Source organism: Haliotis asinina, chromosome 10 (assembly GCF_037392515.1).
Source record: "Haliotis asinina isolate JCU_RB_2024 chromosome 10, JCU_Hal_asi_v2, whole genome shotgun sequence".
Taxonomy (NCBI): Eukaryota; Metazoa; Mollusca; class Gastropoda; order Lepetellida; family Haliotidae; genus Haliotis; species Haliotis asinina.
Window position 1 is genome coordinate 34,470,119 of NC_090289.1, and position 22,278 is coordinate 34,492,396.

The window sequence follows — 22,278 nt, forward strand, 5'->3', positions numbered from 1 at the left end:
GGAAAATTAAGTAGAACCTGTGACTCGGACACACAAATGAATCATATTTTTTTTGCTGTTAATTTGGAACCTGTGAGTGTAACAAATCCCTATTAGTCAATGTTTTTTGTAAACAATTGACCATACACAACCCCAGAAGGGGGATGCTTGAGGTTAAGAGTGATCCAAATTCATGTGCGATCAGGTACACAAGGGTACAGCATTGCGACACCATAACTCATTTGGTGATGAATTTTCAACAAAAGTTACAAAACAGTGCTTATTCTTTTTCCAGTCGTGCTAAATGAAAGTGAGGGTTAAGATGTGCACTCAGTGTGATAAAGAATTAGGTGGTGATCACAATGCTCTTTGTGGACAGACACAGTGATACAACTGACTGACTGTTGAGACAGTGATGCAACAGGCTGACTGTATAGGCATAGCCTGTCTGACAGTCACTGAACCATATTATTTTCCCAACTACCAAGCCCTATCTGCAATGCTAAAGCCTTAAATGAAGCATGTCTAGATTTCCTCAGGTTCTGCATCTCCGGTCCCTTTGGGGCTCCATTTCAATTTATAGGAGTTAGTTGTTGCTGTCAAAATCATGAATATTCAGAGACTAAGCATTAGTCTAGTACAGACACAATGATACAACTTGCTGAAGGTTGAGGCACAATGATGCAACTTTCTGATGGCTCAGGCACAATGATACAACTGGATGACTGTACGGATGCAATGCATAACTGTTCAGGCATAATGATACAACTGGATGACTGTACAGGCACAGTGATGCAACTAGCTCACTGTTCAGACACGATACGACTAGCTGACTGCAGGCACAATGATGCAACTGACTGTGCAGGCACAATGATGCAACTGACTGTGCAGGCACAATGATACAACTGACTGACTGTTCAGACACAATGATACAACTGACTGACTGTTCAGACACAATGATACAACTGACTGACCATGCAGCCACAAACTGATGTTCATAAATCTATTTTCAAGACAACTCAGGTCATATTGGTGTTAAGACTGATCTCATTCAACACCATTGCTATCAAGGAAGTTCTAAAATGGCAATTCTAAATTTGAAACTTGACAAGTGATTTGGTTGTTTGACAATAAAACTGTCGCACTGAAAGCCCAAATCAGCAACATTATGTTATGTAGTTTTTGATGTGACAAGCCTAACGACCTGTTGTCATCCCATTAGCACAATTACGTGGACCTGTTGACCTTTAGCACACACATAACGGACATGTTAACAACTCCATAATGCAGAGAATGAGGGAAGGGATTACAGAAGGGCTACAACAACGACTCGGAGCTGTAATCAGTAAAAACCTCAATGAAGATTTAAATGTGATATGTCAAGTGAGGATTTATTTCTTTCAAATCTAGGTAAAGTACAAAGACAGGTGTGAAGTAGATGACTGATGGTTTGTTAACCTCACAATGAATGATTACCAGTGGTCAGGAAAATCCCATATGGATATATTGGGTTTGAACTGTGGATCCAGAAGGGGTGACCAACAAGTTTTCACATACCAAGACATGATTTTGTTCACTTCATGATTTAGTAATTGTGTGCATGCCTCTTTGTTTTCAAAATTGTAAATCCATTCCAAATAAACTTGATGCCATGGAGACTACTTGTAAAACAACTTGCCTCCATGAGACCCAGTGCTGTTTCATGACAAAATGGCCACTGTTGGTTCCCAAATACTGAAAATTTATTTAGATTTTCTCCTGATTTCTAATTATTTTATATCTTTAATCTGAAATGAGCCTCACTGGGTGGTGGGGTAGCCTTGAGATTAAAGCGTTTTTCATTGTGCCGAAAACCCACAGTCAGTTTCCAAAATCGGTACAATTTGTGAAGGCTTAGAATTTCAAGTGTCCCCCTGCTGTAACATTGATGGAATATTGCTAAAAGCGATGTAAAATCTCCCACACTCACTCGCAAAGTAGCATTGTAGAATCTGTTTGAGCAGTATTTGTTTGGTCTGGACCTGTTTCCAGCCAATCAGTATCAGATGTCACGTAAAATACATTTCATTTGCAAAATATGTAAATGACAATATTATATACAATCAGTATTGATCAAGAGAGTCTTACGTACCTTCACTTATAAAGTAATTTTGTTTAGAGTGGAAGATTGATTGTAAACTTAGTTCAGAATCATATTTGTTTCCATCCTGTCTTTATTTAGACAATTCAGGATAAATTATGAAGCAAGTTTTCAATAGAGCTAAAAGTTATCGCAAGGGGATGTTGTGTTCAATCCTACACCCTCATGAGATGTCACGACGGTGGCAACCCATTCCTTGTCAGTGTTATTATAGGGGGCATAGCCAGGTGGTTAAAGTGTTTGCTCACCGAAGACTCGGGTTCAGTTCTCCAATGTGTGAAGGCCATCATCTTATATACGAACTTAATATTCAGCCCTTCACATGTTCTGAACCTGTGAAGGTGACTATGCTTTTTTGCTGTAAGAGGCGACAAACGGGATCGAGTGGTCAGGCTCACTTACTTGGTTGACAGTCATCATCGGTTTCCCATTGCACAGATCAATACGCTCATGCATTGCCTGTCCAGACTCGATTATTTACAGACTGCTGCCATATAGCTGGAATATTGCTGAGTGTGGCATTAAACTAAGTCTTGTTTCAAAGGTTTCCTCTAAGTTCACTGATTCTAGTTTGTTTAAACTATGTATAATATTTATTTCCCCTCACTATTGTAGTTTGCTCTAGGTACTGTTAATGTCAATTTCTTCAGCACAAATGTGAAATGCCAGTGTTATGTGTCACAACAAATTTTTCTTTTGCTCTAAAAGAATGACTCATTTTCTGTACATATATACATCAGTGTTTAATAATCTTTCTTTGAAACAAACATTGCTTTTCCTTTGAACATGTGAAGGCAAATAGATATTCTGTTGGATTAAAAGTTGTAAAGTCAAGCCAGTATCAAAGCATTGGATCAATATTAAAAGTTGCCATGGAAGTGGTTGTCACAAGAAGTAGATTTTGAAATTGAAATCAATAATTTGATCCGCAGACTTCAAAGCACATATGTAAATGAAGTTGGTCGTAGAGTAATTCAGTTTGCTCTCTGACCCTAAACAACATGAAGCTGACAAGACTTTGACATTCATTCGGTCAACAGCAACTTGAGCTAGGTAAACAGCTGAGTTATGGAAATCGCACTTCACATGCAAGCTATGAGTCATTCACAGTCGACAAGGTAGGCAGGTAACTTAGCTGTACTTCCGATATTGTGCAGGTCATGATTTGTGACCTCGGCAGACGAACCTGCATCAAATTTCCTGTCTGAGTTCAGTCTCCTGTGAATAATGTGACGTTTTGGGAGTTGAATGTTTAAAGATTTTTTGTTGTTAATGGACTATTGAAAAAGGCTCTTTGTGTTTAAATCATATATGTGTTTAAGGTCCTAATGTGACTAAGGCTTTTTTTGGATTATACAGGATTATGATAATCTGCTGGAAGGAAAGTAGTTGTTTATGCATCAAAGGATCTGACTGTTGGACATACTGATATTCTCCCAATATGAAAGCCAGTTAGATTCATTTGAGCTGAAAAATATTGTATCATTTATGGGGCGAGTATTTTAGGAAATAGATCGTTGATTGACCTAGTTGACATGAAATTGATGTGGTGTTTGCAAAAATGAATTGTTTTTTAATTCCTTTTATTTATTTTATGGATGCCTGGAAGAAGTGGCTGAAAAATATAGTCCTCTCCACAAAATTTAATTGACAGTCCCTAAATAACAGGCAAGGGTCTACAGTGATGGCTCATTCTGTCAGCCAGCCTATGGCAGGCCCATGTTGCTGATGCCAAGATCTGCTGTCAAATAAATGCAATGATAATTTTACTTAATCACAAATGGGTGTCAAGCAAAACACACTCACTCACTTTTCTTTGCTCATTCCTTCATCCTCACTAGTGGTTAAAGCATCTGCTTGTTGCATTGAAGACCAAGGTTCGATTCCCTGCCAGGATACAATGTGTGAAGCCCATTTCTGGTGTCACCCGCTGTGATATTGCTGGAATATTGCTTACAGCAGCATAAAACCAAGCTTACTTACTTACTTTTTCACTCTCATTCACTCACTTCTTCAATCAACCATCTGTCCTCATTCATTCTTCCTCATTCACTATGTCCTCATTCATTCATCCATATTCACTAACTCACCCAGATTTATTCTTACTTACTCAATCACCTTTTATCCTCATGCGCTCATTCACTTGCTTCTTCACTCACTCATACCAACTCATTTATCCTCACTCATTCGTCCTGGGGTAGAGGAGGACTTCAGCAACCCATGCTTGCCATAAAAGGTGACTGTGCTTGTTGTAAGAGGTGACTAACGGGATCAGGTGGTCAGACTCGCTGACTTGGTTGACATGTGTCATCGGTTCCCAATTGCGAAGAACGATGCTCATGTTGTTGATCACTGGATTGTCTGGTCCAGTCTGGATTATTTACAGACCACCATATAGCTGTAATATTGCCGAGTGTGGTGTAAAACTAAACTCACCTCTCACCCTCATTTATTCATTGATCCACATTCACTAACTCACCCAGGCTTACTCATTCAGACTTACTTTCATCTTCACTCTCTCTCATTCTCATTCATTCATCCTTGCACATTTTCACTCACACTCCCTCATGCAACCTGCATGGTATGAGTGCATGAATGTGTTTCAGTATATTCAAGAGATCACTATCTGCATGCCATTCTGAAACATGTAATAGTTTTGAAACATTTGAGGATATAAAGAAGTGTAAAAGATGTTATAGACAAAATGGACAAAATGACCTCTAACACATTTCCGTAGTGACGCACTTCAATGGTTGGTCCAATGACCTGTCCAGAGTCTCTTGTCTGCCATCTTTACCTAGTAATGTGGGTGGATAACACGGAGATCCACTGCAGACTTATTAGGTGCTTGTTAAAAATCGTTTCCATGGAAATCATTCTTTACATAACATTGGAATAAAAAGCATTTTAAATAGCGTCTAATTTCGTCCAGTGTAGACCATTGATATGTGTGGAAAAATGCATTAGACTTTGCTAAAAGCATGCATGTTTTTTGTCCTATGATCGAGCAAAATAAAACTCCTGAGAGGGCTATGGAGCTAAACTGGCATGTCTTGTTTTTCTATGGAAAAATATTCATTCCAATGGTAAAAATACTGGTAGGATGTAAAACTTGCAAACTTCTCCACACAGGTAGAAGAAAGCCTCTTGCATTTCTTACATATTTAAGTCTGGATATGCTATCACGACATTTTGATTTTGATAGGATGAGGACGTGATGTATTGATTTTATGGTTGATTTATTCATTAAAATATAAGCATTCCAAACCTTCCTGAAAGGAAAATAGGATATCAACATTTCTCTGCAAGATCACAGCTATAAATCAGATGCAATGAGAGTCATGAGGTTTTACAGAGATATCTTATGAGCTATTTCGTGGTTGAAGTATCCAATTAATAAATTCCTCGCATGCTCATATTAGGTGTGTAAAACTTTTACAACAGAGTAATGCATTTTGCTGAGGGCGTGTATGACTTGAGAGATAAGCTCCGCAGAAACAATAGCGGTTATTATGTTCCATCAGAACAGGCTGACTTTAACACCTGTTTTACAGCCTGTTTTCTGAACTTTATGATTTGACCAAAAGTAATAAATCTGATAATGGTTTATGTGAATTCTGATATGAAAATGTACATGCTAATGGCATATTAAGAAAACGGGCAACAATCTCGCTTTATGGTATGATTTTGTCATGCACTTAAGTTTCAACACAGTGATTTTATACTTTGGTCAGACGGATGCAAATTTGTTGTGTAATGCTGCACTAAGCAATATTCAGGCTGGATTAATCATTTGGTAGTTTATAAATAATTGTGTCTGCTCCAGTGAGTGATATCATCACCATTAAAACATCAGTAATAATGCATTTAGGACAAGCAGCCATGCAATTGCAATAATGGCCCTTTGCCCATAAAATTACGTTTTTGACAAAATCTTTTCCAGGTAAGAAGATACCACTGTATAATGTTGTGGGCTGGTTACTTCAGAATTGCTTCCTGTTGGTTGTGCAGGGACAGAATTAATTTTACATTTTCAAAATGACATGTTACCTGTGAAGACCTGAGGCAGATCTGTTCTTCAGCAACCCGGCCATGTTTGTAATAAGAGGCAAGTAACAGGATCGGGTGGTCAGACTCGCTGACTTGGCTGACACGTCAATGTATCCCAGTTGCGTCAGTCGATGCTCATGTTGTTGATCACTGGATTGTCTGGCCCAGACTTGATTATTTACAAACTACTATGATATAGCTGGAGTATTGTTTAATGTGGTATTAAACAACCAACAAACAAAGCGGTTAGGAATATCTTGCAAATTTTGTGTGTGAAAGTTTTCTTTTACAAGGGGGACTAGTCTTTAGATCATTTGGATGGATTTCCTGTTGGTGTACCTATAATTTGTCAAAACCATATGTACGTCATGCTTAATGTTGCTAGAAGATAATGGACAGAGATAACCCCTGTTGAAGCATTGACTTTATGGATGAGAACTTCTTTATTGCATACAGCGTCATTTCATCATAGATTCTTACACTGATATCAAGCGTTTAACCTCGAAACATATGCTTTGGCATTTACTCATGTCTCGAAAGACACTCCAATGATTTGACCCGTATTTATGTTCTGTGATGGAGTTAGGATGAGTATTCCAGTAATTTCGTGACATTTAAGGAAAATACCAAAGTTATGCAGTATTTACCATGATGAAACCCACGTAGACATGTTTGGTACTGACGGGCCTTGTAAGAAAAGGATCAAACTGAGATGTGAACCCACAGTCACTGGTTCCTGGTCTACCCAAGGGAAGCATATCCCTGCACAATTCTTTTTTAGACACCTAGGACACTCTGCACTTTGTTCTACCTTAACATGCCTCTGTCATATTTGTTTTAAGGAGCTGTGGGGTAGACAAGTGGTTAAAGTGTTTGCTCATTACACCGAAGACCAGGGTTTGATTCCCCACATGGGTACAATGTGTGAATAAAATTTCTGGTGTTCCCACCATATTGATTGAATTGCTAAAAGCAGTATAAAACTAAACTCACTCACTCTCACTGTTGTTTAAGAATGATATATGGATGTATGATTGCCCCCAGTGGAGACCCTCAAGGGGTAGAGGACGGGGGTTACAGATAAGCATGTTTGATTTGTTGTGGCATATTCAAGTTGTTTGAAGCCATGACAGGGGTTATGGCTACCGGGCTATTCAAGGTTTTTTTTGAATGGTGTTTGGCAATTTACAAAAAATAAAAACAATCAATGAATATGGAATTATGTCTGTAAAGGCTAAATGGCCCTTATCATTTATTTGTTGTTCAGATTAAGAGGTTCTGATCTGATCAGAATGAACTATCTGATTTCAATCTGAAAGACTGTTCAAAGTACCACCCTGCTGAAACTGGTTTAGCCTTGTGCTGGCTGTTCAAAGTACCACCATCCTGTAACTGGTTAAGCCTTACGGCTGTAGCTGGGTGCTTGTAGCTGGTAGGTTAGACCCAGTGAAGTTGCATGGTTGTGAGAATAAACCAAGGAGTATAGTGTTACCTATAGTAGTCTGTAGGAGACCACTGTTAACTGTGCACTTGGATTTTCCTTCAGCTGCTTAACCTCAGAACATTATGTCTTTTAATGCAGTGCCACATCACTGTACCCAATCCACGCACCCAATCCACACCATTCCATTCACTCACTCTCACTGTGTCCTTTCACTCTTTCTCATTCACTCTCTCACTGTCCTCTCACTGTCTCATTCACTCACTCTCACTGTGTCCTCTCACTCTCTCATTCACTCATTCTCACTGTGTCCTCTCACTCTTTCACTGTCATTGTACTATGTCCTCTCACTCATTCATTATACTGTGTCCTCTCACTCTCTCACTCTAACTGTACTATATCCTCGCACTCATTCACTCACTATAACGTCCTTATTCTCTCACTGTCACCGTACTAGGTCCTCTCACTCAATCACTGTACTGTGTCCTTTCACTCTAACTGTACTATGTCCTCTCACACATTCACTGTACTGTGTCCTCTCACTGTACTATGTCTTCTCACTCATCCACTCACTATAATGTCCTCCCTCTCTCCCTCTCACTGTACTGTGTCTTCTTACTCACTCATTCACTGACACCTGAAGGTCCTGGGATAGAATAGGCCTTCAGCAACCCATGCTTGTCATAAGAGGCAACTAACGGGATCGGGTGGTCAGGCTCACTGACTGGGTTGACACGTGTCATCGGTTCCCAATTGTACAGATTGATGCTCATGTTGTTAATCACTCGATTATTTACAGACCGCCGCCATATAGCTAGAATATTGCTGAGTGCGATGTAAAACTAAACTATTTTAATCACTCATTCACTCACTGTTATGTCCTCTCTCTCACTCATTCAGTTTCCTCTCATTTATCCACTCCTACTGTCTCTTCTCAATCACTCTCACTCACTCACTCACTCTCTGAACTCTAGCACTGACCAACTCACTTTAAACTCAACATAGTAAGGTGAAGTAAGGGGACTGTTCTCAAATGTTGTCTCCATATTTACAAATGCCCAAGTAGTCATACCAAACCATTTCCCCTGTTTGTTCCTGTAACTGTTCCCTTGTAACCTGTGATAAGTAGATGTGTGGTAAGAAATGGCAACTCAACAACAATATACCGCCTGCCACTTGGTAATTAAACCACTAGCCCGTAATCCGAACCACTCTCATGAATAATTGATATTAGAAGTGCAGCTGATGTCTAGACCCAGACTGAAAGAAATGTTCGAAGACATACATGTTCCTGTTCTCTATATCTTGAGCACCAAGATCATGATGTGTGAGGTATGAGCGCCAAGACTTGGATGCCTCATTCCACCGGGGGTAAAAACATTATTGCCACAACTTTCATTTTAAATGTTCTTTAACAGAAAGGAATGTAATCTCCAAAGCATTTTCAAAGTTTTGATGGGAGTGTCCTTTTCATGTGTGGCAGGAATATATAATGGCAAATAAAGGCTAAAATCATGTTACAAATATACATAAAATGATTACTGAAAGAAAACTTGTTATGTAATATGCTGCCTTTATTATTCTATTGCTTTATCAAGGTCTGCTTGTGTGGTAAGGTCTGGAAACCAAAAAGAAACAGAAATGGTTCAATTTTGTTGGCATGTTAATGCATTGGGAACACTTGCAGGAGCCCCATGTGCATCACTGCCGTGTTTGTTTTCAGGAAGTGATATGAGAATGTGTGTATGGTTATGAATTCTTTAAGACAATTTTTATTTTCTTTATGGAAATCATCTGTCCTGTTTCTTTTGAGGTTGAACATTACTATACTTAAGAGGTACTTCTCTTGTTGTTGCAAGGATCTGATTTGTGATGATCCTTGATTTGTTGTGACATAGTGACAATGGCAGTAAAATGAAACTCTCAGGGCTCCTTTTAATTATGTTTCATGATTGTTATTTATGGACCATTTTAGCTGTAAAATATGTTAATTCTGGAGCGAAAGTGTTAGTCTGAGCCATTTTGAAATTTATAACCAAACCACCTTCCTTCATATTGCGGACTAATGAGATCCAATACTACAGTCTGTTTGCTGTGAACACGTACCAATGAATTTCACTTTGAACAAAAAGGTTAATCAAATATAGCGAAATGAAGATTGCAAATCCTTATAATTTTACTTGCCAGTTGCACATTTTAATCTCAGAATTTTATTCAACTTATGCCAAAAATTATTTTATAAACAATCATAGTTTCATATTGCTATTACTGGTTTGTACGTATTATAAAGGTTTTACGCACATAAAATGAAACACCAAGAACAATTAGAGTTGGCCTAAGCTGATGCTCGTGATGTACTGCACAGGCATTTGTTTCACTGTTCCAACACCACTTACCCCATTGTATTACAAACTGGTAATAGCGATTTGAGACTATGATTGTTTGTTAAACAACTTTTATCATAAGTCATTAAAAATCTGAGATTAAAATGTGCAATTTGTCAAGGTAAAATTATGAGGATTTGCAATCTTAATTTCACTTATTCCTTTTACCTTTTTGTTTAAAGTGAAATTCTTCGGTACGTTTTCATGGCAAACAGACCATAATATTGTCTGCTGAGAGTTGCCTATACTACTCACAAAATTCATTATTTATTTTGATCAGGCTTTAAGAAAAAATACTTTACTCATGTATGGCCATCGTGTTATTTAAGTGTCAGTTAGTGGAAGAACATTTAATTAACAGGATTTAAGTACAGGATTTTATTTCATTTTCATGTATGAAGGACTGCAATGTACAATATTTTTTTATTGAAACATATTTCATTCACTTAAGAAATGGATTGTGAACATGTTATTCAACTTAAATAAGCCCTCTCCACATAGTTACAGCAGTATATTACAAGTTCTACAAGAGGCTGACAAAGGGTAAAGATATGTACAGAGTTATTTAAATCGTTTAGTGTTATGGATGTAGATATGTACAGATTTAGAAACATTCTGATTTTCACAAAGCGAGACCTGCATTGCCATTTAAGATGAGATTAATATCAATACATGCTCTATAATTTACAAAATTTTTAATTATATATAATGGACATTCAAGAAAATAATGAAAAGCATTTTCACAATTTGTGCACAATAAACTACACAAACATACATACACTTAATTTGAATCTTGCAAAATATGAAAAATAATTCTTAGCAATAATATCACCGTGCATATGTCTCAAAAGAAAATAAAGTACACTCATTAGCCTTTCATATATAATGGTATATTTGATAACAAATTTGATATTAACATTTATAAACATTTGAAAATAATCATGTGTGTTTAAACTAAATGTTTTTAGCAGAATATCATGATCAAACTAATTTTCATCGTGTGGACCTGACCCCCTCTGTGGTGTAGTGGTTTGAGTGTCCGCCACAGAGAGTGGAAGGTTGTGGGTTCAGTCCCTAGCTGTGTCAAAAGACTTTACAGTACGGTACTTGTTGGTCCCTGTCTGGCGGTTGGAATAAATGAATACAGCAAGAACTAGTTTGCTTGGTGTCAGTATAATGTGTCTGAGTGGGGTATTATAAGTTATCACATCATGTCAAGGGAAATACAGGGTTTTATCAGTCCTGAGTAAGGTTGTATTCCGCGAGGGTTTTATCAGTCCTGAGTAAGGTTGTATTCCCCGAGCCGGAGGGGAATACAACCTTACGAGGGACTGATAAAACCCAGTATCTCCCTCGACACGATGTGATAACGCATTTATTTAGCTGAATGTTTTCACTAAATCAAAACAAAACAACACGCATCGAATCGACTTGTGTTTATATATGTGAGATGCCACTGATTGTTTGACCTCAATCCACCGCACGTTACTAAAGGCTTGTCGATGCTTTCCTCACTTCGCGTCATCACTGAGGCGTAGCGGGGTGATATGACTTTTGTAACAGGATTACATGACTTTTATACTCCTGCTCGTGGATCATGATGGATGTACATGGTATTTTATCAGAGTCACGTGGACCAATCAAAACTCGACATTCTTACATGAGGCTAGATAATCATGCTTAACTGCGGCATGGTATCTCAGTGAGCTAGGACTATAGAACCAGCTTAAGTGTGGGCTAGTACATGCAGCCAAACTTACACAAGCATGCATATCGTCTTATAAGCGAAACATTCTTAAGATCGACATTGAACCCCATTTTACCTCACCTCAAATGTACCTGTTATGTCACTAGTGTATTCTAAAGAATTGTTGTAGTTCAGTTTGGAATGCTGATGCTCTACATAATCCAGTTCCTGTCTTCAACAGGAAGTCGTGATTTCAGTGTTGGAACTTGATCTGGTACTTGATGTATCCCATTGCAGTAAGGACTTCAGAAATACACCCTTTCAGGCACTGACTGTCTATATCCATCTGATCTGTATGATAGTAGTGATATCATTATGGGCAATGATATCGCTTCCTTCTGAATGCTGTCCTGGAGCGCAAAATATTTCAGTCACGCAAACATTAAGCCTATTCTTGGAAAAAGCAAAGCTTTTAACATGTGTCTCAAAATCTGTAATTAGACACAGTCTTTACATCTCAGATCTCCGATAATGGTGAGTCTGGATCTATTTGTGTCTAGACCCTGATTACGCCTGACCATTAGTCCTCTGTCCATCTTCCTTCACAGGAAAATGTCACCCTGTGTGTGATATCTGGTGATGCATCATCAGGCTGTCTGTCTGGAGAGGCCTTCTTCAGTTGTCACAAAGCAATAGGAGGCTCCTTTAGGCTACTAAAGCATTGGTTTAATGACAGTTGGATAGACTGTCAGAACTAGTTGTGGGCTATTGCATGCATTCTGGTTCTAAATCCTCAAGATATACACTGAAGCTGTTGTAAGTAGTTGTCATTAACCTACTGACCACTGAAGTAAGTAGCTGGATAAACTCTTGGTGAACTTGGACAAACTTCGACAGTAAGTAGACCATGTGTTTTACATCACCTAAGTCGAAGATGATGAGTTCCTTCCCTTTGTTGCCAAGGGATGCACTAGATTGCAGAGACATGGAGATGTTCTTTCATTTTATCAAAATGTTATGAAAATTTATTTCAAGAGCTGCTACATGGTAGAGTTGCTTCCCTTTACCGGCTCACAATTCACCGGTTTGGAGACTCCATTACATGGTTACCTGGGAGTTAATGCCAGTGAACATCAGTAGTTTGATACCAAGTTGCTATTGGTCAAAAGGATATCCATTCTGTTTGTAACATACCAGCTTGGACCTGTTTCTTTAAGCCTGTACTCATCTCTACCAATTTTCTTAATCTCAGTGGGTGAGAGTGTCTATTATGTCTGAACTTTCTCCTTGCCAGACTCAATCTGGTAATCATGGTCAATCTGAAAGTATCTAGCTAAACCCCTCTAATATACTGCAACAACTTAACCAGGACACTGATTATACAGTCTAGGCCTGCTCTGGAACTGAGCAACAGACTATAACCACTTTAGTCGACTCGCAAATTTGTATCAAACTGACAATCTTCCTCATGGGTCAGTTTTGCCTGCCTGATAAACTGATACAGGTGATTCATTTCCTGTGGTCAGATATGATTGTGTCTGATCATTGTGGGGTTTTACATAAGATACAACTCTGTGGAATGGAAGTATAAGTAATCATCAAATCTTTTAGTGACCAGACAGTCTAGTGATTCACCTCATGAGCATGACATGTGAATGTCAGGGTTTCATGACATGTGAATGTCAGGGTTTCATGACATGTGAATGTCAGGGTTTGAATATTGGCCTTCAGTAACCCATGCTTGTCAAACGTGACTGGGTGGTCAGACTCGCTGACTTGGTTGACACATGTCATCATTTCCCCCCTGTGCAAATTGATGCTCATGATGTTGATCACTTGATTGTCTGGTCCAGGTTCAGTTACCTGCAGATCATCGTTTCCTAGCTGGAATATCACTGAGTGCGGCGTAAAACGAAACTCACTCTCCTTATGAGCATTGATTGACAATGACATGCATCAACCAAGCCTGTCCACCTGATCTCATGAATCACTTACAACACGAATGAGTTGCTGAAGATCGCTTCTAAATCACAGTCTTCTACTAAGACATTCCATTAATTTAGATGGCCATCAATTTCCTATAGGGACCCTGACATTAATTTTTGGTGGTTGCCTGGACTACAGTTTAATTAGTCAAGGTTAAAACCTGTCATCTCTGCCCAATGTGTCACTTACGTCTTATAGAGCATCAGAGTTACTTCCCCTTGCTCCTTTGCAGGATGCAAGCCAACAAATTATGCTACATTTTTCAAATGAATCTGAAGGATTTTTTGTTGGTTTTAGAAATTAATAGCCGCATTAAACTGTATCCAGGAATCAACCATGGAGCGACTTCAGTATCAGAATCAAAGTGCACTTAATAGGTATTTTGGTTATAAAAGATGGACAAAAATCTTTACTTAACGCACAAACCATCTGCATGGACCAGGTTATCAGATTCAGTGAAAGCTAAGTAAAGAATGGATTATCAGTAACTCGTACCTTTTGTAGGAGTGGATTAAATGAAGGTAAGGCGTTACTCTTACGTTGCCAGACATGAATCAGTTATTGTCTGCCCATTAGACTGCATAAAAAAATTTAATGTTTTTCACATTTTTTTCAAAAGTGACAAGGGTGGTAGGACTTTTCTGTTTTTAATTTTTTATAGAAATAAAGTGACGCTGGAGGGACACATATTTATTTTTTTCTCTCAGAAATACAATTTAGGAGGTTCATGTGTTGATGAGTTGTAAATTCAGTCACACTCGTTCTTACAGACTCTCATTTTTATTGTGGACAAATGGATGATGGGGATGTGGCCAAGACAAGATTATTTTTGTTGTTGTTGTTGTTTTTACCTTGCCTGGCGCATGGTTTTAGCTGGATAATACAGTCCTGGTATAAAATGTACACACAGTGTGTTGTCACTGATTAATACAGCAATCTTAAATGTAGAATCCAGAGACTTAAGGCACCATATCTGTATGAATTGTGCCCTTTGAGATGCAGTTATGAAATGTGGCTGACACCTACATGTGCCAAGAGATGGGAGCATAGTTTTATACTAATGTTTTCAGCGTAAAACATTACAGTTAGGATGATTAATACATAAAAATTTATTTTCAGTGAGTTACAATTACAGTGAGTTTCCAATTTGAAAGCATATATATTGTTGACTCCAGCATATTACTGAATACGCAGGCATAACTGATAAGAAAGTAGTCAATATTTATATATTCCATTCAAGATATAAAAGCTCTCATTGATAGTTGTTGAAAGAAACGTGTTTTTAAGTTGGACTGAATGAAAATTTCGATTGACATGTTTTTACGATTTCATTTTTTCACCATTCAGTGTTATTCCCCAATTCATCTGGCCTCATTTCTCATGCAAGCAACCATTGGTAGTCTGATCGACCTGTTATCCATTGGTTTCATTTTCATTGGTTAGTTTCCAGAACAAATTAGCTGGAGTAGTGTGCATATACGACCACAATTTGTCATCAATGATTCATGCTGCATACATTTTGTCATACGCATGTACCACATGCTGTCTGATGTCTGTGAGATTTATCGCAAAATTTTGAAAGAATGGTCACATTTTGCGAAACAAGTGTTACAAATAACAGATGGTACCAGTGGCTGGTCATAGTCTTTTGTCTGTGAACTTGTGCTGTTGTCAGAGCTCAAACTGGGATGAATGTCCACACGGCAAATTCTACAAGTGCAATTGTCATGCGGTCGAGAGTATTATGTGCCCAAACTATTAGACTTAGACTTATAATTACCAAATTGTCATCACTCTGTGGTTCAAAAGAATTTAATTACAGGATATGAATTATCAAATTTTATGGAAAATGTTATTCTCAATGAACATGCTGTATGTCCTGAAAAAATATATGTGTTTTGTTGTTTACTCAAATTACTTTGTTTATTCTTTCTTGTTTACTACATGCCCATGATGTCACTCACTGGATTGTCTGCACAAGTTTCTTAGTGATATGCCAGAGGCTCAGGTTTGATTCCCCACATGGGTACAATGTGTGAAGCCCATTTCTGGTGTCCCCAGCTGTGATATTGCTGAAATATTGCTAAAGCCAGCGTAAAGCCCAACTCACTCTTACGCTCGCTCGCTCGCTCGCTCTATATCTCCCAAATCATGTGGGAACCTTTTCAGTTTAATTGGATTTATTTGTTGCCGTCAAAATGAAACTAGAGACTAAGCATACGGTTGATATATATCATATCCAGCAATCATTGAACGTGATTGCTTTTATCAATCACAAAATATGCTGATGTATGCAAAAATAAACAGCACAAACATTATATGAAGATCTCTTTGCAGAGGTGAACCTGTTGATACATAGTGTTAATGGAAGTACTGCAACGAATAGGATGGTTTTGTCATGTGCTCAAGGGTATATCATGTATATGTAGAGGTGTAGCGGAGCAAATTAGTGTTGCCTGGTGCACGGGTGGATGTCATGAGTGTGGTATATCATGTTTATCTCGTGTGTTAGGACTCCAGTGTCCAGTAGACTGAGTGGAAATTGTGGACTAGCTGTCGCTCTCATGTCAAGAATCAACTCCTTTGTTTGAAGAGCAGTCAGGTGTGTACAGGTGCTGTGAGGCAAATAGTGTTGGGTTTAAAGTTTTGAAAGGTGATACCTTTCGAACTTCTTGGAGAAGATAAAATCACGGTCTCAATCATACATTTTAACATGAGAAACAGCTTTCATATAAAAAAAATACCAATTTGGTCTTGACTAGGCCAGACTAATTCTTTGTCTCTGAACACAAGTAATGGCTGATGCAGACAACTGCATTTAGATTAACAAGAACCCCGAGTGTTTGTGATTGAAGGACGGGCAAGACAGACTTCTCAAAGTCTAATTCTATTTCAAAGACATTGTTGCAAAATCGATTTTTCTTTTGTACTCTTTTTACCTAAAACATCAATGGGAATACACAAAAGTTTGTTTTGCTACTTATCAGAATTAGTTATGCTATGAGAATAAGTTAATTTGGCTGTGTTTGGCCGTTTTGGCTTCAGGACAAAATTAAAGAAGGATAATTGCTCACATTTTGTCAATATTTTCAGCAATGACAGATCACATATGTGGAATAAAGAGCTTGGAAAATCAGTTTTTTCACGTCACAGGAAATGTCACTTTTCAATAACAGGCTGAAAAGCCAAGTTATATGAGGCTAATCTGTGTGATATCAGATTTATGCAATGATGAGTTTGTCCTATTTTTGACCGTTTGTGATGGTGAGGTAGCCTAGCCATTGTGGCATTCACTCATCATGCTGAAGGCCTAGGTTTGATTCTCAAATGGGTACAATGTGTTAAGCCCATTTCTGGCGTCCCCTGTCATGATATTGTTAGAATAATGCTAAGATCAGCGAAAACCTGAAGTCACTCATTCTCCCCAGTCGACGAGGAGCTCTCTGTATCCTCCTAGTGGCGCTTCAACCCTGTTCAGATGCCTTCCGTGAAGCAACAGTTCAGGACAGTTCTTTGTGGATTTGCTTTGGACATTCAGGGATATAATCTATGCAAATTCTTGCGTCGTATATGCATAAAAACAAACAATGGCTGCAACAATATTTATTAGCACATCCACAAGAATGCAGAAAAAAGTCCAAATATTTTTTGTGTAAATTCCAATCAAGTAACAATAAGTTATCACTGAGTCTGCTGCTAGCTGAGTTATGGTATCATTTGCAACTTAATCACTGTAACAATGTGATGATCATGATACACTATACAATAACAGTAACTGATTTACAACAATATTTCAAAATAGTATTAGTAAGTGTCCAGGACCCCTGAAAATTATGAGTCCCAAGACCATCAAATATAAGACTCAGGGTAACTCCCTGAGCATATCCTGTATAAGTTGATTCAGTGTTACTTGCCCACTCACTCACTCGCTCACTCGACCCATGAAGGTCGCAGGGTAGAATAGGCCTTCAGCAAACCATGCTTGCCATAAAAGGCGACTATGCTTGTCATAAGAGCCGACTAACGGGATCGGGTGGTCAGCCTTGCTGACTTGGTTGACACGTCATCAGTTCGTTAATGCCCAGATCGATGCTCATGTTGTTGATCTCTGGATTGTCTGGCTTCTGGCCCAGACTCGATTATTTCCAGACCGCCGCCATATAGCTGGAATATTGCTGAGTGCCGCGTAAATTTAAACTAAACTCACTCACTCACTCACTCACTCACTCACTCACTCACTCACTCACTCACTCACTCACTCACTGTTAACCATTTGCTCTTCTTGGTTTTTGTGTGACTTAGCTGTGTCTGTCAACTGATTTTCCAGACAAGGATTCTGGAGGAGGCCAGACACATATTATCCCATGTGTTTAAGAAAGCTGGCTAATGAAGATCGGGTGGTAACAATGGATGATCTGACTGATAGCGTGTCATCAGACGGCCAGGATCTTTGTTCCAGCATCAGACGACTTCTCAAACAAGCCCAGATCTGATTAATGACTAGATGAAGTAGCATATGTTACTGGAGATAAACCAAATTTTGTGTACCAGAAATAGCGTTCTTTAGAAAGGGTCTAGCCTATGTACATATTACACTTTCATGGATATTTTCTCTGGTTAAGACACCTGTGAAGATATGGGCAAGAACTGATCTTCAGCAAAACATGCTTATTGTGAAAGGCAACTAACAGGATGAAGTGGGCAGACTTTATTCATTTTATTGACACATGTAGCCCAATCATATTGCTGAAATTGCTGACTACGGCATTAAACACCAAACCAAACTCTGATTTACAAACAACATATGAACAAACATGAGAATGACTGTCAGTTAAGATCAGAAATTTTAAACTGAATATCACCAGACATGATTATTAACTTTTTCAGTTAGTTTTTTTCGTGCTGGACAGGGATTTAGATTTCCATGTGTGTTGTCCAGTTGACTGAAAGGGGGAAGAGTATGATGAAGACATCACTGTGTTCCAATATGGAGAATGTTTCTGTAACCAGTTCTGGAGTTTAACATTATATGTCAGTGTGTAAACGGATTAATTTGTTAACTTGTAGGAATTAGATTACCCTTTATTTCTTTATCCAATTTTCTTTGGTTGACAGAGCTGTAAACATGCATTACATGTGATGCTTATGCATCTGGCAGCCTCAACATGGAACCCCTTGACCACCTTTGAGGCTACAGTGAATAAAACAGACTAATCCCGACCTGGGGTCTGGTCATCTCATTTAAAAGGATCAAACATTTCCACAGATGGTTTTACAAATGTTGCTGTTTGTCCAATGCCACACTTGTCATGGAAGAGATTAAGGTGATAGATTGTCACTTACTAAATGATGGAGTGAATGGCACCATGTTTACCCGGCTTGTTTATCAGGCATCACGAGTCAACACCTGCACTTCTTGCCCTAATCAGGAGTCGGCTGTGGGCTTGCAGGAGAGTCTGTGATAATTGCTTTACCTTATTCTGGCCATGCCTCATTATTCAAATGATGGACGTTCATTAGGACTTGTTTTGTTGTCAGTTTAGATGAGTATGCTCTGGTTGCTTTGGTTCGTCAACAGCGGTGGGGAGTCTAATGGTTAATGTATTAATACGCCTTGCTGAAGATTCAGGTTTGATTCCCTCCATGGTTGCATTGTGTGAAGCCCATTTCTAGTTGTTCCTTGTCATGATATTGCTTGATTGCTTAATTTGCTTCTTGCTCTCACACTGACTTACTCATCCTTCAGTGGTTGGTGACAGGATGCTGTTTCTAGCTGAAAGTTCAGGGCTGTGGGGTAGCCAAGTGGTTAAAGTGGGGCGTGTTGGGCAAACTGGCTAAGGCGCCAGGCTAGTGATCCAGCGAGGTTTCGGTTTCGGGATTGAGCCCACCTCTGACCGGGTGTGAAAACCTTTGAGTCAGCTTTGTGTGAAGACTCTTTCGGTGTTGTCACAACCCCTAGTGTACAGTACACAATCCTGTGCACTTGAAAGAACCCACGAATCCGTTGGTATATGACCAGATGGTGGCCACATGAACATGTGCATACACCTAGTTGCGGGTACAGCAACGTGCAGTAAACTTGGACAAAGTGCTGTGACTATGTGTCCCAGTCCACCCAGCTGTCAGTTGGGTACCTCGTTAGGATGAGAGAGTCACATTAAACTTGGTGCGTCTAGTGGCAGCAAGAGTTGTATACACCCCACTGAGTTGAAACTGAAATACGATGTGCTGTTGAGATTGACATCCAGTGATCGATCGAAAAATACCAGCGCCTTGAGCATGCACTATTGCGTGGATATGTGCGCAATATAAATATCCCATCCATAGTGTTCACTCCTCTCGCTGAAGACCCGGGTTTGATTTCCCATCTGGGTGCAATGTGGGAAGCCAATTTCTGTGTCCCCTGAAATGATATTGCCGGAATATTACTGAAAGAAGCATAAAGTTAAACTCACTCACTCACTTTGTGCAGTTACGAATGCAAATCACTCTCTCACTCGGTCACTCATTTACTTACCTACCTATGGTTGAAGGGAGGGTACATTGCCCATTGCTTGCTTGCCTGTTTGCTTAGCTCACTATCTCACTCCTCCTTCAGGGGATAGATATTAGCAAGATGCTGCTTCAAACTGAAAGTTAAGGGCAGTTGGGTAGCCTAGTGGTCAAAGTGTTCACTCATCATGTCGATGACCTGGGTTTGATTCCCCATGTTGGGACATTGCATGATGCCCATTTTGTGGTACCCCTAGTGTGATATTGCTGGAATATTGCTGATCACATGGTATACTACTCAGGAAGGAAGGAAGGATGTATTGTACAAAGAAAATTTGACTGGATTCTGTCTCCTAATCTCCCTCATAGTACAAAGTGCTGACTGCATCATGTACAGTGTGGCTCATCTGTTGACTTTGTCCTAGTGTATAGCTTCTTTCCTGATTGAAACTGCCTGCTCTGTCTGATGAAGTAGGTGTCTTGTGATCGAATTGCATGTTCAGGCAAGAAAATTGATGCTAAGGTAGCCAAACTCATTTCGACTGTCTTTGACGCCTTGTAGATGGGCTAATTTCGCACAGCAGGTTACTTTTAAAACAAGGACAAATATGCGGGAAAAGATGGGAAAAGACCCGGACACTTAACTCAGCAATATTGTAGATATAGGACTGCGGTCTGCAACTGAGTAAGTTACAAGCAGACAGTCTTGTGATTGACGCTATGAGCATCCAGTTTATGCAACTTAGATATGATGTCAGCAAGGAAAGAAACTTCATGTCAGTGATCACCTTTTGTGCTGATGTTGATGAAGAAGAATTCTAACCCCGATCGTCTCGGTGTTCACTTTGTGGATTATAGTATGGGCCTGTTCCATTGTTTGGATGGATTGTACTAACTTTTATGGAAACATTGCAAGTCTGATCAGGATGTGATTACATATCAGCCTCCGCCATTTAGTTGGAATATCTTTTATTGTGGTGTTTTCAATAGGGATTCATTGAATAAATGGGTCAGTCGATGGATATTGCTCTTGTTAATGATTAGCTCTGGGCTCGGAAAATTCATTGATAGTCATAAAAAAAATTCAACATCAAATTAAACTGAAGAAGTGTGTTTTTTATTCTTGTGTTTGTTAAATCAAGACAATAACACCTGATGCAGCTTCCATGGAAACAGCAAACCAATATTAGCACCAATTTCCCTACCGGAAATACCCTCAATCATATTAATCATTGTATTAAACTGTTTCATTTACACTATTGTTTTGATGTGTCCTGTTATTTCCCATATGAGTTTTGTGGTGGGATTTAATTGATTATTGATTAATTACTGAACAATTACTAAGCTCCAATAATATGAATACTGTAACTTTGAAATAAACGTTTCATATGTTATCTCCTTCAGATTGGCACATCATGAAAGCAAAGACCTGTTCACTCAATGACATAATGGAAGTTGTCCCAGAGGAATCAAGTGCAGTTCTCATTCGCCAGCGCCAATGGTATAATGGTAAATATACCACAGGAACATGTGTTGCATAAACCCAGAACAAGGACAGATAGGCTTTGTTTATCATCACAGGATATATAACCAGTGTGGTTCATGTCATTTCCAGGACGTTAACCTGTTTCATGCCTTTTGAATTACACCAGGACACGTAACCAGCTTCGTGCACCTCTTTTCAGAAATAGAAACATCCTTTCTGATACCACTCACTTCAAACAAGGACATTTGTACAGTTATATACCCAGCTTTGTATTACAGTTATATAACAGCTTGCAGCAACATATTGTGTTATAACCAGCTTGGATTCTGGTGTGAACTTTGTAAAGCCAGAAAGTTTGGAACCCATGCTGCCTTTTCTTTTCAAGTATATATCAAACTAGATCAGGAAACCTTTTATAACGCAGCCTTGGATACAGCTCGTGTCACAACAGGCCATGTAATCCTGATACCACTTGTATCACACTATACCATTAATCCTTGTACCACTTGTATCACACCAGGCCATATAATCCTTGTACAATTTGTATCACACCAGTACATGATACAGTTTCTATCACGTTCAGGGTGATATCTGTGATATACCCATGGTGCCTCTCGCATCTCACCAGGGCCA

The 22,278-nt window shown here is 38.9% G+C and overlaps 1 long non-coding RNA gene across 1 annotated transcript in view; it reads left to right on the forward strand.

Annotated features, from left to right (window-relative positions):
- Positions 1 to 22,006, forward strand: part of LOC137298018 (uncharacterized) — an 86,905-nt gene extending 64,899 nt beyond the window's left edge. The window contains exon 3 of the long non-coding RNA XR_010957709.1: positions 21,564 to 22,006. This is a non-coding gene — a long non-coding RNA (uncharacterized lncRNA). The remainder of the gene's footprint in view (positions 1 to 21,563) is intronic.
- The last annotated feature ends 272 nt before the right edge of the window (positions 22,007 to 22,278 follow it).